Source organism: Oryctolagus cuniculus, chromosome 19, assembly GCF_964237555.1.
Source record: "Oryctolagus cuniculus chromosome 19, mOryCun1.1, whole genome shotgun sequence".
NCBI classification, from domain to species: Eukaryota; Metazoa; Chordata; class Mammalia; order Lagomorpha; family Leporidae; genus Oryctolagus; species Oryctolagus cuniculus.
This window is the reverse complement of record NC_091450.1, coordinates 60,774,395-60,789,859: the sequence shown is the minus strand read 5'-3', so window position 1 is coordinate 60,789,859 and position 15,465 is coordinate 60,774,395. Positions and strand designations below refer to the sequence as shown.

General features: G+C 41.5%; 1 pseudogene; it reads left to right on the top strand.

Moving 5' to 3' along the window:
- Positions 1–12,952: 12,952 nt before the first annotated feature.
- Positions 12,953–13,772, top strand: LOC100346162 (homeobox protein Nkx-6.2 pseudogene; annotated as a pseudogene).
- The last annotated feature ends 1,693 nt before the right edge of the window (positions 13,773–15,465 follow it).

Below are 15,465 nucleotides of genomic sequence, written 5' to 3'. Positions count from 1 at the left end.
GATTTCTGTAGTAGAAGATACCAATGGCAGCTTAAGTGCACGTTGAGTGAAGTTATCTGCACCATATGCCACAATGTGCTGCCTTTATCTATTGCTCTGTGGAGCTGAATGCTTTTCACTTTTGCAAATGAGCTAATAATCCCCAGATACGACCACTTTCAAGATTTTTAAAAATTTACATTTAATATAAATACTGTTATCTTGTGTGTGGATGGTCATTTTGTTTACCTAGCTGCCCCTGTCTTTACCAGCTTCCCTGTAAGATCTCTTGACACTGAAATAATTTTCTCCTATTTAAATATTAGGACATTTTTGTTATAAGATTTTACATGGAGAAGGTATAGCATGGTTTATAGTTGATATTTCAATGGCAATTTATATTTTCAGAGTACTTTGGAATCACATATCCAATGTGATATCAAATCTTATTTGAATATTATATTGACCCACTTTTCCTTTTGTTATGGATAAAAAGCTTTTAGCAGAGAACTACAGTAATTTTGAATGTTATAATTGAGGAGATGAAATATTTCACCTTCACTTTTTCATAATGAAATCTCCATGCCTTCATATCTAAAAACTCACACCCAAAGAATGTAACTTGGTTGTAATTCCACATTTTGCAGATATATTTCATTAGACCTATCACTAAAAATTGTCTGCTTTGTGGTAATAATTATTATTATCAGTATTTCAAAATAATGGGAAAACAGTGGTGAAATATGATGTCATCACATATCTCTATTGAAAAATGATATGGTTGAGATAAGTATAGAAAACTAAAGGGAAAAGGGAAATTTTACTCTCTTTTAAGATTAAAACACCATTATTTCTATGACTGCACAAATATTTTAGTATTTCTTTCTTAGATATTTTGTTTTTGTTCTATAATTTGACCCATCCTTTTTCTGGGAGCAGCCTTTGGTGATCAGTGAAAATGGTTCACTACTCAATTGATGCATTTATTTCCTTTTTAAAGATTTTATTTTTGTGTAAAGAATTTAACTTTGGCTGGCACCGCAGCTCAATAGGCTAATCCTCTGCCTGCAGCGCTGGCACATCGGGTTCTAGCCCTGGTCAGGGCACCAGATTCTGTCCCAGTTGCCCCTCTTCCAGGCCAGCTCTCTGCTGTGGCCCGGGAGTACAGTGGAGGATGGCCCAAGTGCTTGGGCCCTGCACCCCATGGGAGACCAGGAGAAGCACCTGGCTCCTGCCTTCGGATCAGCGCAGTGCACCGGCCACAGCACACTGGCCACGGTGGCCACTGGAGGGTGAACCAACAACAAAAGGAAGACCTTTCTCTCTGTCTCTTTCTCACTCACTCTCCACTCTGCCTGTCAAAAAAAAAAAAAAAAGAATTTAACTTTGGGGCTGGCACTGTGGCACAGTGGGTTAAAGCCCCAGCCTGTAGCGCCAGAAATCCCATATGGGTGCATGTTCCAGTCCCAGCTCTTCCTCTTCCAATCCAGCTCTCTGCTATGGCTTAGGAAAGCAGTAGAAGATGGCCAAGTACTTAGATCCCTGCACATGTGTGGAAGACCTGGAAGAAGCTCCTGGCTTCTGGCTTCAGATCAGCTCAGCTCCAGCCTTTGTAGCCATTTGGTGAGTGAACCAGCAGATGGAAGATCTTTCTCTCTCTCTCTCTCTCTCTCTCTCTCTGTAACTCCGCCTTTCAAATAAAATATTTAATAAAAAAGAATTTAACTTTTTGAAAGAACTTCTCACATGGAATGAATATATAAATGCTGTGTAAAATTCCTTTATTTTCAAGAAGTTATGGGGATGCTTGAAAGTTGTTACAGAAACCTCAATCACAATTTATAATAAATCCATTTAACTTGGGTAAATGAAATGCTATATTCCAGAGAAAGAACAAATTTTCAAATTGCTTTTCCAACAGAAAGATAGCATTGCATATATTTTGCCTATTTTAATGCCAAAACCTGCAAATTATATGGTTCTATATAGTATATCCAGGCTCTGCTTCAGAGGGAGGGAAGTTATGGGGGGGGAGCCACTGTAATCCAAAAACTGTACTTTGGAAATTTATATTTATTAAATAAAAGTTAAAAATAAAACCAGGTTTACAAAGAAAAAAAGTAAAATAATATACTCTGTCTCTAAAGCTAGAGTTTTATGGCAAGCTAATTGTATTTGTATGTCACATATCCTGATATGAATGCAATCTCTGTCATGAAGATTTTCTGCACAGAGAGAAAAGAGCCTCAAGTATCTCATCACTTGAGTCTTCTGCACTTTCCAACATAGGGACTAAGAGCAGAAATGCCATTAAGGAAGTCAGTGAACTGACAGTATATTTCTTTTTTCTTCCTCCTTTATTTTTCATTGCTTGTTTCATTTATTTCTTCTTCAAATAAGCTTTGTTTTTTTAAATTATTTATCTGAAAGGTAAAGTTGCAGATAGACACAAAGAAACAAGAGAGACACAGAGAGAGGGGTTGTCCATCTGCTGGCTCACTCTCCAAATAGCCAACAATTGGAGCTGTGCCAAGTGGAAGCCAGAAGCCTGGAACTCTATTTGGTTCTGCCGTGCTGGTGGCAGGGGCCCAAGGATTGGGCCATATTCTGCTGTCATCACAGGCCATTAGCTGGAACTGGATCAGAAGCAGATCAACAGATTCAAGTCAGTGCTCATAAGAGATGCCAGCTTTGAAGGCAGTATCTTAACCCACTGTACCGCATTGTCAGCCCCAAGTTTCACTTTTAATTGTAACTATATTTGTGATATTATGCAGAGGATATCAATGTGGGAAAACAGAGACATTCATTATCTAAATAAGCCAAAAACCTCTTAAAATTGATTGAGTTTGTGTGTATTTATTTGAAAGATTTGAACTCCTAAATGATTTAACAATAAACTCAAAGCAAAAACACATCTTAAAACGTCTTTACATTTGTCTGAAAGAAGAAACTTGAAGTATTTGTTGCATTCTGGATTGAGTCCCACAAAACACAATACCTATGGATTTTGAAATTTTGTGTTGTTTAAAACACAGGTACAAATAGGGATTTCAAATTAGTCAACCAAATTTTTAGAACCAATTATATGGCAACCAGTATGGATACTGTGCAGAAACAATGCCCCTGCCCTCTCAGACCTAAAAATGGTCTAAAAAACCATAATATTCTACTAATTTAGAAATAAAAAGAACCTGTATTGAGTTATTCAGAACCTTATAATTTTATAACTGCAACAAATATACTTAGGAAGTAATACTCACTTCTCAAAATTTCAGTGCCATCCTCTAATCTGGTTGCCTTTTATGATAAACAGAGTCCCCATATTCCTAGTAAATACAGTAATATGGCTGGGATATGTAAATTATACATAATGTATCTTCCCATATAACCACATTCATTAAGACAATATAACAATATATTCCTCAGGAACATTTTCATAAAATTAGGGAAACACTGGATATCACAGAGGCAGAATTAGAATTCAGTGGGGGAAGGACACCTATTAAGCCATCTTTTGGGGTTTACCAGTCAATGCTATCACTGCTGTGCTGGAGAACCTTCAATGCAAACTGAGATAAACTATTTTAGCAAATTAGAAAAAAAAAAAACACAAGAATCAAAACCTGTGTGTAGGAACTTCCTTTCTGGATGACTAGATCCATTTTCTCAGCTCCTATCCACTAAGTAGAATTATAAATTCAGAAAATAACACAACAAACCTGGAAATTAACACTATCACTGGGCATCTTAATTGCCCATCCAAAAAAAGATGACTCACCTGGTTCACCCATCCCGGCAGCAGAATTCAGCCAGGTAGGCTCCTTCCTTCTGGAACCATATGCGATACCTTCGATCGCATGTACATTTTACAATATACAATTTAAAATCTATTTAGAACATATGATATTAAATTTATAATATATAATAAAATTTATAATATAATATATAGTATTCAACTTATAACATACAATATAGTACACAATTTATTCTTCCTTTCCCCAGAACCACAACCAAAGCTTAGCACACTGTGCACAACTGAGAGTTACTCTGGGAATGCAAGGCTGGCTACCATACAAAATCAATCTATCACAGAACAGAACAAACATGGGGAAAGCCCACAAAGTATCCCAAAAGGCACAGAGAACCTATTTCACAAAAACTTCATTACTTTTGCGGTATTAAAACAAATAATCAAATTAGGAATGGAAGGTACACCGCAGCCTGACAAGGCTCTTTCATGAAAAACCCACAGAGCGCTAACGTCACACCCAATGCCAGGAACCCGAAACTGTCCTCCTAGACCAGGACACAGACACGCATTTTCGTTCTCCTTCCTCCCGACAACAGATGTCTAGAGCAGGGCGGCTGGACCCTCAAAGAGCAAATAGACAGGAACACAATGGCTATTCTGCAGAGGTTCCTTTTTCCTTCCTTCCTCAAAACCAAATACTTCAGACCCTGTCTTTATGTAGTGATCTTAGTTTCAACTCCTCATCGGCCTAAGGTCTACTTTTGTACTCCCTATGGAAAGTAAGGCTGATTCTCTAGGACTGGGGTGTGATAATATTTCACAAGGCCAACACAGCCTCAACTTACTGACCTAATGCTGTGATTTTCACTTCCTTTTTTGTTTCTGACAAATGGAACTTTCCCTTCTCCTATGGGTGTACCTATATGTTATACTTAAATCTGCCATTTCTTTGGTTTATAGTGGAAATGGTTCCAGGTTTGCTTTACTAGGATGTTGCCAGAAAAGAACCATTGCATAAAAGCTAAAAACTGTGTAATTTATAATACCATATTATATATGAAAATAATAGAAAGCACCATTAGTAGCAATATGTCAGATGCTTTAAATCAAGTTGAACACATATTAAATCTTATATAAGAAAGTAATTGCCAACATATATGAGAATTTATGCATAAAATAATATGGCTAATAAACAAATTGAAATATATAGTTAAGTAGAATACCAACATGAAAATTAAAACAGACATGGGGCCGGCGCCGTGGCGCACTAGGTTAATCCTCCGCCTGCCGTGCCAGCATCCCATATGGGTGCCAGTTCTAGTCTTGGCTGCTCCTCTTCCAGTGCAGCTCTCTGCTGTGGCCTGGGAGGACAGTGGAGGATGGGCCCCTGCATCCACAGGGGCTCCTAGCTCCTGGCTCCTGGCTTCAGATTGGCGCAGCTCCAGCTGTTGTGTCCATTTGGAGAGTGAACCAATGGAAGGAAGACCTTTCTGTCTCTCTCTCTCTCTTACTGTCTGTAACCCTCCCTATCAAATAAATAAATAAAATCTTTTTAAAAACGAGATTTTTGTTCTTCAATTCATATTGACAAAAATTAATACTACTGATAATTATCAGTATTAATGAGTATTTTCTGAGATGGCCCTCATACATGCCTGGAATGTTTCAAGAGCTTTAAAAACTATTCAAACTAATAATTCAATTTATTAATTTTGATCCTATAGATTTAATCTGATATTGATAAATTTGTCTTCACTGTATAGCCAACACTTTGAAACCACATGAATATTTAAAAACTGGAATTGCAACTCTACCTTCTTTGCTTTTTTCATTTTTCTCAAAGATTTATTTATTTGAAAGGCAATGTGCCAGAGAGATAAATAACAGAGAGAGAGCGAGAGAGTTTTATCTGCTGGTTCACTCACTAAATGGCCACAGCAGCAAGGGCTGGGCCAGGCTGAACCCAGGGGCCAGGAACTCCATTGAGGTCTCCCATGTGGGTAGCAGGAACCCAAGTGCTTAAACCATCATCTGCTGCTTTCCCAGGCACATTACCAGGGAACTGGACTGGAAGTAGAGCAGCCAGGTCTTGAATAAGTGCTCTGATATGGAATGTTGGCATTGCAGAGGGCAGCTTTCACACAATACCACTGGCAAGGAATCCTGATGGATGTGTTCTATGCTCATTCCAAAGAACCTGACTTGCTAAATAAGAGGAAGGGTTTTATTCATATAACTGCTAACTTGATAAGACATTAAACATAATGCACACATTGATTATACTCTTTTTAGTATGGGCCCTTTTCATGTAACCTTAATATGTGAATATTAAATAATTGGGATTTGGGCTAGACTTTGAAAGCAGAATAGAGAAGGGAAAAAAGCAAATAAAAAAGGAAGTTTTTCATTCAGTGAGTGAAGGTGATATCTTTATTATTTTCATTTTCTCTTTTGGATCATTCAGTGTTGCTCCCAGAATATAAAAAGCCAGGGAGGGACCATTACTATGCACAATCAAGACTTGATCTCATTTTGAGTAACATTATCTAGGCATAAAAGTAATGGTTTTCTTTTAATCATAGGCTTTTCAAATATTTTCTATCTACTGTATTGTGTTGTTATTATATCTAAGGGTCATGTTTCCCCTCTGCCCCAAGAGAAGCAAATTTTCCATTTTATGAAGTCAGCAGGGAGCCAGACTCAATTTCTTTAAAGATTTTTTATTTTGGGCCAGCGCCACGGCTCAATAGGCTAATCCTCCACCTGCAGCGCCAGCACACCGGGTTCTAGTCCTGGTCAGGGCACTGGATTCTGTCCTGGTTGCTCCTCTTCCTGTCCAGCTCTCTGCTGTGTCCTGGGAGTGCAATGGAGGATAGCCCAAGTCCTTGGGCCCTGCACCCCATGGGAGACCAGGAGAAGCACCTGGCTCCTGGCTTCAGATCAGCACAGTGCGCCAGCCACAACGTGCCTATACAAAAGTTTCCAGCAGCATTTATACATAATTGGCTGAGGTAGAGAGAAGCACAAAAGATAACATACATAAACGACTCATTGGGGTCACAGAGAGTTCTCGACAGGGTGTCTACGTAATAGGTTATAAAAGGCTTCTAACTACCAGATCGTAAATTAGTAGTTACAAGGGTACAATAAAACACCTAAAGGATAAATGCAGGTTTCAAATGTGATTGATCATCTGTATCTGTTTCTTGTAAGAAGCGTTAACAGTGAGATAAGGGTCTTCCTGCTTTCTCCTGGAGCCCTGTTAATCTTTTGCCTGCACCGTGATGTCTCCCTCCATATATTCAAACAAATCAAAGGCGATCGTTTTCCAGCTGCCTACAGTAGTTGTCCTTAGCTTTCTCATTTTTTTTGGAAAGTCAATGTTATAGAGAAAGAGGGAGGGAGGGGGGAGGGATGGAGGGAGGGAGGGAGAGAGAGAGAGAGAGAGAGAGAGAATCTGCCACTGACTAGTTCATTCCCCAGATGTTCACAGCATCCAGGGCTGGGCCAGGCCAAAGCCAGGAGCCAGGAGATCCATCCAGGTCTTCCACGTGGATGGCAGGGGCCCAAACACCTGGCCCATCCTCAGCTGCCCCTCTCAGAGCACCAGCCAGGAACTGCATCAGAAGCAGAGCAGCCAGGACTTGAATCAGCACACATATGGAATGCCAGATGGTATCCCCACCTGCTGCACCACAACACTGGTCCCCAGTTTCCTCATTTCTAAAGGAGGAAAAATAATAGTGCTTACTCAGAGTTTCCTTGAGATTATGTAGAAACATAGAACAGCACCTATCACAGAGCAAATACTGTATAGTACATTAGCACTTAGCTTAGAATAAAATGAATCATCACAAAGATGTGATATTTACTCCCATTTGTGCAAGTTAATATATAAAGTTGTGTGGATGTCATATAATTTGTTTCTAGTTATAAATACTGCTTCACAGAATTATACCATGTACATGACAATGCTGCGAGCATCTCGGGGAGTCTGGCCAGCAGACTCAACCCAGGGCCCTCGACAACAGTTTCTCAGGCGAGAAAAGAACAAACAATGCTTATCGGTCTTCAGTAGACTTTTTATTAGAGAAAGTAGACGTGACAGAGGTAGAAAGGAAGGAGGAAAGGAGAGGAGAGAGAGAGAGCTTCCTCCTCACACCCACAGCTTATATACAAAATGTGACCAATCAGAAGCAAGCTAGAGTCCATGCATCAGGCACACCAATCCGGTCTCTGTTCACGTGAAGGGCATGCGTCCTTCGGCCAGTCAGGTGAGGTGTCACGCAGCAGGCAGGCAGGCAGACTCACTGCGGGGGTCCTGGTGCCATCTTGTTGTTTACCACGACCTCGATTCCTCTGCCTCCGGAGAGCCCCGTTGTTGGAAAGCCCACGGTCAAAACCGAAAATAAAGACCTCCGCCTAGCAATGCTGCTGCAGACTATTCCCCAACATGATAATATACCCTTCTTTCCTCACGTTATAATCAGTGTCATGGATCCCTCATTTTGTGTTATTAATACACCAATTTTTTTAAGAAAAAATAGAATATATCACATGTATATAATATATACATATGCAGTGAATGTGGCAAAGTGTTAAAAATCATTCAGTCTTAAAACTAGAAAAACGGCTGGTGCTGTGGTGCAGCAGGTTAACACCCTGACCTGAAGTGCCAGCATCCCATCTGGGCATCTGTTTGAGACCCAGCTGCTCCACTTCCCATCCAGCTCTCTGCTATGGCCTGAGAAAACAGTAGAAATGGCCCAAGTCCTTGGGCCCTTGCACCCACATGGGAGACCCAGAAGAAGCTCCTGGCTTTGGATCTGTGCAGCTCCAGCCATTGTAGCCAAATGGAGAGTGAACCATCGGATAGATCTCTCTCTCTCTCCCCCATCCTCTCTCTGTGTAACTCTTTCAAATAAATAAATAGATCTTCAAAAAAACTAGAAAAACAAATATAAATAAAAATAAATCCATAAGACTCAGCGCTACCATCTTCTCCAGCTCCCCAGAGTTTGGGACAGCTGCTCCACTTTCACACAACCTGTATATCCAGATGCTCCACTGTGTCACTTCCTGCACTGCCCTTTGACTTCTGACTCACCTGCTCCGAGGACATCCCCACCTTGCACCTGATCTGATTGCCTCTGCACCCTTCCTCTTCAAGAAGTCACCCAGACTACGTAGCACTCCCCAAAAGGCCTGGTCACAAGGTGTTACCTCCTCTCTGAAATGCTCTTCCTTTTCCCCCTGAACAACTGGGCAAAAGGTAAACTTCCTCAATCTGTACTTCCAATGTCATATTCTCCTACTCACTTTCCCTAATCACATTCTCACCAACAGGAAACTAGTACAGACCTTGTGTCTGCATCTGTCTGCTTAAACAGCAGAGATGGTGACATTCTTTCTGTTTCCTCGAAAATAAGGTGAGGCCTGGAACCTTGTTTCAGCTCAGAGAAAGTTTGATTAAAATAACAGTGCATTTCAAATAAATAAATAAATCTAAAAATAAATAACAATGCATTTATGAGTCAATGATCAGCCATAGTTTGCCTCTGAGTGAGAACCTGTTCAGAACTCTCAAAGGGGCTACATCCCACTCCAGCAGCTCCTATTGGAAGTTTCTTTCTGGTACTGCTCCCAGAAGTCATTCATTCATTCATTCAGTAATTTTTTTTTCCTGGCAAGGTCACCGACACAGTACCAGAAGAGACAAGGTCAAATATGAAGGTGTGGTCCTGCCCTCCGGAAGGATGTGGCAGGATAGCAGCATGAAGCCTCTGCCCAATGCCTGGCACTTTCCTTTGACCACATAGTGCTTAGTGCTCTCCCATCCCTCTATCCCTAGGCCAGTTCTCTGTTGCACAAGGACCCCCACAGAGAAAGCTAATCGTATCTGCAGAGGCCAAGACTCTCTCTTTGCAGATTGGCCTATTTGCCAAGTGGGCTCAATCTCCTACAGTGCTACGAGGAACCACAGCCTTCAATGGGAGTTTTCTGAATGTGCAGTCCCTATGCACACAAGAATCAGATGTGGAATGGATTGGGGTGAATTTCAGCATCAGGGCTGAGGACAGCAGAGCCTCAGCCACAAAGCCTGAGGACTCAATTCTCCAAGTCCAGTAGACGAGTATGGATGGATGGGGATGCTAGGGGAGACAGTAGGCTCACTTCAGTAATTTTACCATAGAAAATGGAAAGCAACCATTCTACTCATTTATTTACTTATCTTTTTACTTAAAAAAACTACTTATGTCACTGTGTACTCAAGACAGAAGCTAATAATGGGGTCAACATTTTGCATAATGGGTATAGCCACTGCCTACCACAGTGGCATCCCATATGAGCACCAGTTCGCATCTGACTGTTCCACTTCCAATCTAGCTCTTTGTGAGTGGCCTGGGAAAAATAACAAAAGATGGCCCACATGTCTGGGCCCATGACCCATGGAGGAGACTTGGATGATGCTCCTGGCTCCTGGCTTTGGCCAGGCCCAGCCTTGGCCTTTGGAGGCATTTAGGAAGTGATCTAGAAGATGTAAGATTTCTCTCTGTCCCTCTCTCTGTGTAACTCTTCCTTTCAAATAAATAAATAAACATATATATGTATGTAAGTATAGAAGAAACTTTTACAGTTTAGTATCATGACAGCTTACAAGACAGATATGTTTTGTCTGTCATGAGCTATCATGGAGGAAGATAAATGAGAAAGAATTGATTAAATACAACACATAACTAAATTACTAATTGATAATTTAAGTAGTAAATTATTATATGGAACAAATCAAATAACACATGCCAATAATACTAAGTGCATCAAAGAAATAAATGAGATGGTAAGATAGTGACTAATAAAAAGGTAACTTTAATTTCTTTACCTAAATTGGAAAATATAAGTATAAATTTGTTTTGTAATTAGTGACAAAAGTCACAAACCAGAAAAATGCTGTTAACCATGAAATGTCAATATACAGCATTCTTTGTCCTTTTTACAAGTTTTTGCTTTGAATTTTACTATGTGGATGTTTTCATTGAAAGATAAATATATTTACTCTGGAATAAAACATCATATTTTACCCCATAAACATGTACAATTTTATATTGTATATTTTAAAATGGAAAAGTAATAAAAATAAATTTTATTGTGATAATAGAATTGTAACCCCTATTATTTTTGGATAGATGAAGCCCTGTCTATAAGAAATAGAAACAAAAATTAGCAAAACCACAATCATTGTAGGAAACTTGAGATTCTCTCCTAACTTTTTATAGAGAAAAAAGAAAATTAAGATTATGAATTTGGGGGCTGGCACTGTGTCACAGCAGGTTAAAGCCCTGGCCTGAAGTGCTGGCATTCCATATGGACACCAGTTCTAGTCCCAGCTACTCCTCTTCTGATCCAGATCTCTGCTATGGCCTGGAATAGCAGTAGAATATGGCCGAAGTCCTTGGGCCCCTGTACCCATATGGAAGACCCGGAGGAAGCTCTTGGCTCCTGGCTTCAGATTGGCATAGCTCCAGCCATTGTGGCCATCTGTGGAGTGAACCAGCAGATGGAAGACTCTCTCCCTCTCTCTGTCTCTACATCTCTCTGTATCTCTTTCAAATAAAAAAATCATTAAAAGTTTTTAAAAATGTATATGAATTTGACTTAACTGCAAAATTTAGTTAAAAGGGTATATTAACAAAAAATATAGAATTTTTACATATAGATAATTTTCTTCTGAGAGGTCTACAGAACATTTTATAATTAACTATATAAGGAAAATATCAATAAATTCCAAATACTTGTCATTTCTTTACTATTAAGCTAGAAATAAAAACAAAGGAAAAACACTACAATTTCTCAAATAAATAAAGAAAGCCACAGAAGTATTTAAAAATTCACCAAAATCATTCTTTCTCAAAATGTAAATCAAGCTATAATATAGAATTCTGACAAAGCTGTGCACAGAGGAAAATCCATAACCCAAAGTGCATTTATTACTGAATACAAAAGAACAGTAATAAAATTAACCAAGTGTTTTTAGCAAGAAACTAATAAAAAACAATCTTAAGGAAAGGCAGATAGTTCGTAAAAAATAAATTGAAGTCAATTAACTAGAACACAGAAAATAGCAGCATTGATTTTTTTTTTTTTTGACAGGCAGCATGGACAGTGAGAGAGAGAGACAGAGAGAAAGGTCTTCCTTTTCCATTGGTTCACCCCCCAGTGGCTGCTGTGGCCAGCGCACTGCGCTGATCTGAAGCCAGGAGCCAGGTGCTTCTCCTAGTCTCCCATGCCGGGGCAGGCGCGCAAGCACTTGGGCCATCCTCCACTGCCCTCCTGGGCCACAGCAGAGAGCCGGACTGGAAGAGAAGCAAGCAGGACAGAATCCAGCACCCCGAGTGGGACTAGAACCCGGGGTGCTGGCGCCGCAGGTGGAGGATTAGCCTAGTGAGCTGCGGTGCTGGCCAGCAACATTGATTTTATGGCTTAAGTCTCCATGCAACCCCCTGTGTCTTGTTTTGTTTCTTGCCCACATTTCCCAGTATCATTAGGGCACCTGTTTTTGCTTCTGATGTTCAGAGTTCATATTTTCCTGACATTACTAGGAGTCATCCCAGGCCCAGTGTGTTCCATCTCTGATGGGCAGCTCTGCTCGCTCTGGGACATCCTCACATTCCACTGCTGTTTCTGGGACTGTGCTGCAAGTGGCAGACTAGTGCTCTAGATACCGGGGTGCAGAGTACCCCACTGCTGCCCTGCCTCGGCTAGGACTGTGGTTGCTATCCTTACAACATTAGTGTGGACTGTGAAAAGCAAGACTTCTGCCCCTTAAGTCAAATCTGAATGTGAAAAAGAAAAAAAAAACTAAATATCAAGTACCTTGGCATCCTCAGCTGCCTTCTCATACGCATTAGCAGAAAAGGATCAGAAGTGGAGCAGGTGGGTTTTGAACCAGCGCTCCACCAAGGGCGGTCAACAGTCACAAGTGGTAGTTTTACTGGCCCCTATGATGCAGATTCTTGTGCATGCCTCTTGTTGCACATAGACACACAGTACTATTGAAAATGAAACTGTTGGCTCCGATTTGGCCTGGATTCGGCTGCCCGCCCACCACCACCACCGCCCCCAACCCGCTCTGCTCCCAGCCCTGCCGCCTCTACCCGCAAGGCCTTCACCGCGGGCAGCAGCTGGGCCTGGATGGGAGCCCGGGCCCAAGACGCGGCTTCCATGGACGCTAATCGCCTGGTCGGGTTTGTGCTGGCCACGCTGCACAACTTGGCCCAGATGAAGACTTCACTGTTCCCCTATGCTCTGCAGGGTCCAGCCAGCTTCAAGGCGCCTGCGCTGGGTGGCCTGGGTGTGCAGCTGCTGCTTGGCACCGGGCAGGGCACCAGTGACATCCTGGGCTGGCCCGTGAGCTAGGCGGACAATGGGCTCCAGAGCGGCCTGCCCCGCCTGAGCGGGCTCTCATCGTAGGCCAGCGTTTACTTCGGGCCCCAAGCCTCTGGCCTAGCGGCCCAGGCACCCGCCCATCTTCTGGCCCTGCTTGGTGGCCGGCTCACCCTGGAGGGACCCGTGCCCGGCCAGCGCGGGCCTGAACGAGGACGGGAAGAAGAAGCACTCGGGCAGACCTTCTCTGGACAGCAGATCTTGGCCCTGGAGAAGAGCTTCAAGCAGACCAAGTACCTGGCAGGCCCAGAGCGCACGGCTCACCTACTCGCTGGGCATGACCGAGAGCCAGGTTAAGGTCTGGTTCCAGAACCGCTGGACCTAGTGGCGCAAGCGGCACGCGGCCGAAATGGTCACGGCCAAGCAGCAGCAGGACTCTGACGCCGAGAAGCTGAAGGCAGGCAGCTCGGATGCCCTGGACGACACTGAGCACAACTGACCACTGGACCCCAACTCGGGCAACGACAAGATCAGGCAGTTGCTCAAGAATTGCCCACGGACCCGCCCCGCACCTGCCCGCTCCTGTTTTCTGAGAGTGCCAGGGCGAAATCTTTGTGTGATCAATAAATTATTTACCACGCCCCCATCGGAGCAGTGAAAAAAAATGAAACTGTTAAACTATAAGATGTGAATACCTTAAAATAAAGCAGTAAATAATAAATATATCTCCAAGTGCTCTGCCTGAAAAATATGGACACTTCTACCACAAGTGCAGGCCAACTGCCATGGCTCCAATCCTTACCAGCACTCAGTATGGTCATTCTTTCCAGTTCTACACAGATTGGTGGTTATGTATTGTATCTCATGGTTTTAATTTGCATCTCTCTGGTAAGTGAGAATGATCACCTTTGTTATATAATTAATACCCAGTTTATCACCCTGTTTTTTAATTTTTAAAGTTTTATTATTTCCTTTTTATTTGTTTGAGGGCCAGAGAGATAGAGACTAGTGAGGAGATGTTTTTCCCCATTGGCTAGTTCACTCTGCAAATGCCACAAAAACCAGGGCTGGCTAAGGCCAAAGCCAGGAGTCAAGAACTCAATCTAGTTACAGCTAGAGCAGGTGGATATAAAGCAAACCCATCCCTCCTGTCTCTCTTCTCCTGCACACCCCTACTTGTCCTTTCTCTTTCTGTCATGAGCTCAATCAGCTGAGTACCTCGCCAGCTGTGACTGCCCAGTGTTGGCCTTCCCAGCCTCCAGAACCAGGAGCCAAGATACACCTCTTTTCTTTATGAGTTATACAGTCTCAGGCACTCTGTTCTAGCAACAGAAAGTGTACTGTGACCAGGGGTTATGCCGACAACTCATTTAAGCATAATGACATTGTAATCTCTACAAACCAGGATAATTATCAGCATAGTTTGGAGACTGTTAATAAGGGAAAGTTTCATCAAAATTTTTTACTACATCAGGGCCACCCTTGGTCTGAAGGCGGACAGCCAAGTAATGCCTTTTATAATGGCATTTTGAAACTAGAGCTCCATATTAAATGTGATTTACAATAAAATTGCTGACATTAGAAACCGGGCTTTATGCTTCCATGTAGCTTAAACCTTAAAAATATGCTAATGGGCTGCAAATATACCCTTGTGTTCAGCCTTCAGTTGCAATGATACATCCCAAGTCATTAACAGATAGGTTTTTACCACTTTCCAAAAAGCCTTCCTAGATGTCAAAAAAATGAAAACGAGTCTTTCCCTGGGCCTTAAGAAAACAATTCAAATTGTTTATATTTCCAATTACAGAAAAGGAAATTATAAACTCATGTTACTTTACACAATCTGTTTCTTAGAATTGTAAGTTTTTTCAATGTGATGGAACAAAATAATGCTCTTATTATAGGATACATCTTCTTTCTCTCTCTCTACCACCCTATCCTCTCTCCATCCCTTCTCTCCTCTGTTCTTACATACTGCACACACACACACACACCACACACACACATACAATTATACAAAATAAATATGGGATATGTTAATTCTCAGTATTCACCTAATTGTATTGACATATGTTTAACAATAACTGAAAAACATGAGATTTAGTATATTGGGAAATAAAGGGTATATTTTCATAAGGATGTTGATAGTCTTACACAAATAACTTCTTTATAAACTTTCAATACCTGTAATTGATTTATGGTGACATTATGATATAAGAAGAAAAACTGTGCTATAGGGGAAGGAATAGGAAGGAGTAAGAAAGTTGGAAGATAAGAGAAGTGTAGACACAGAGACAACATTAGTTGGGAGCATAGTATCACATTGTTTCCCTAATTCTTGATTTTCTTGT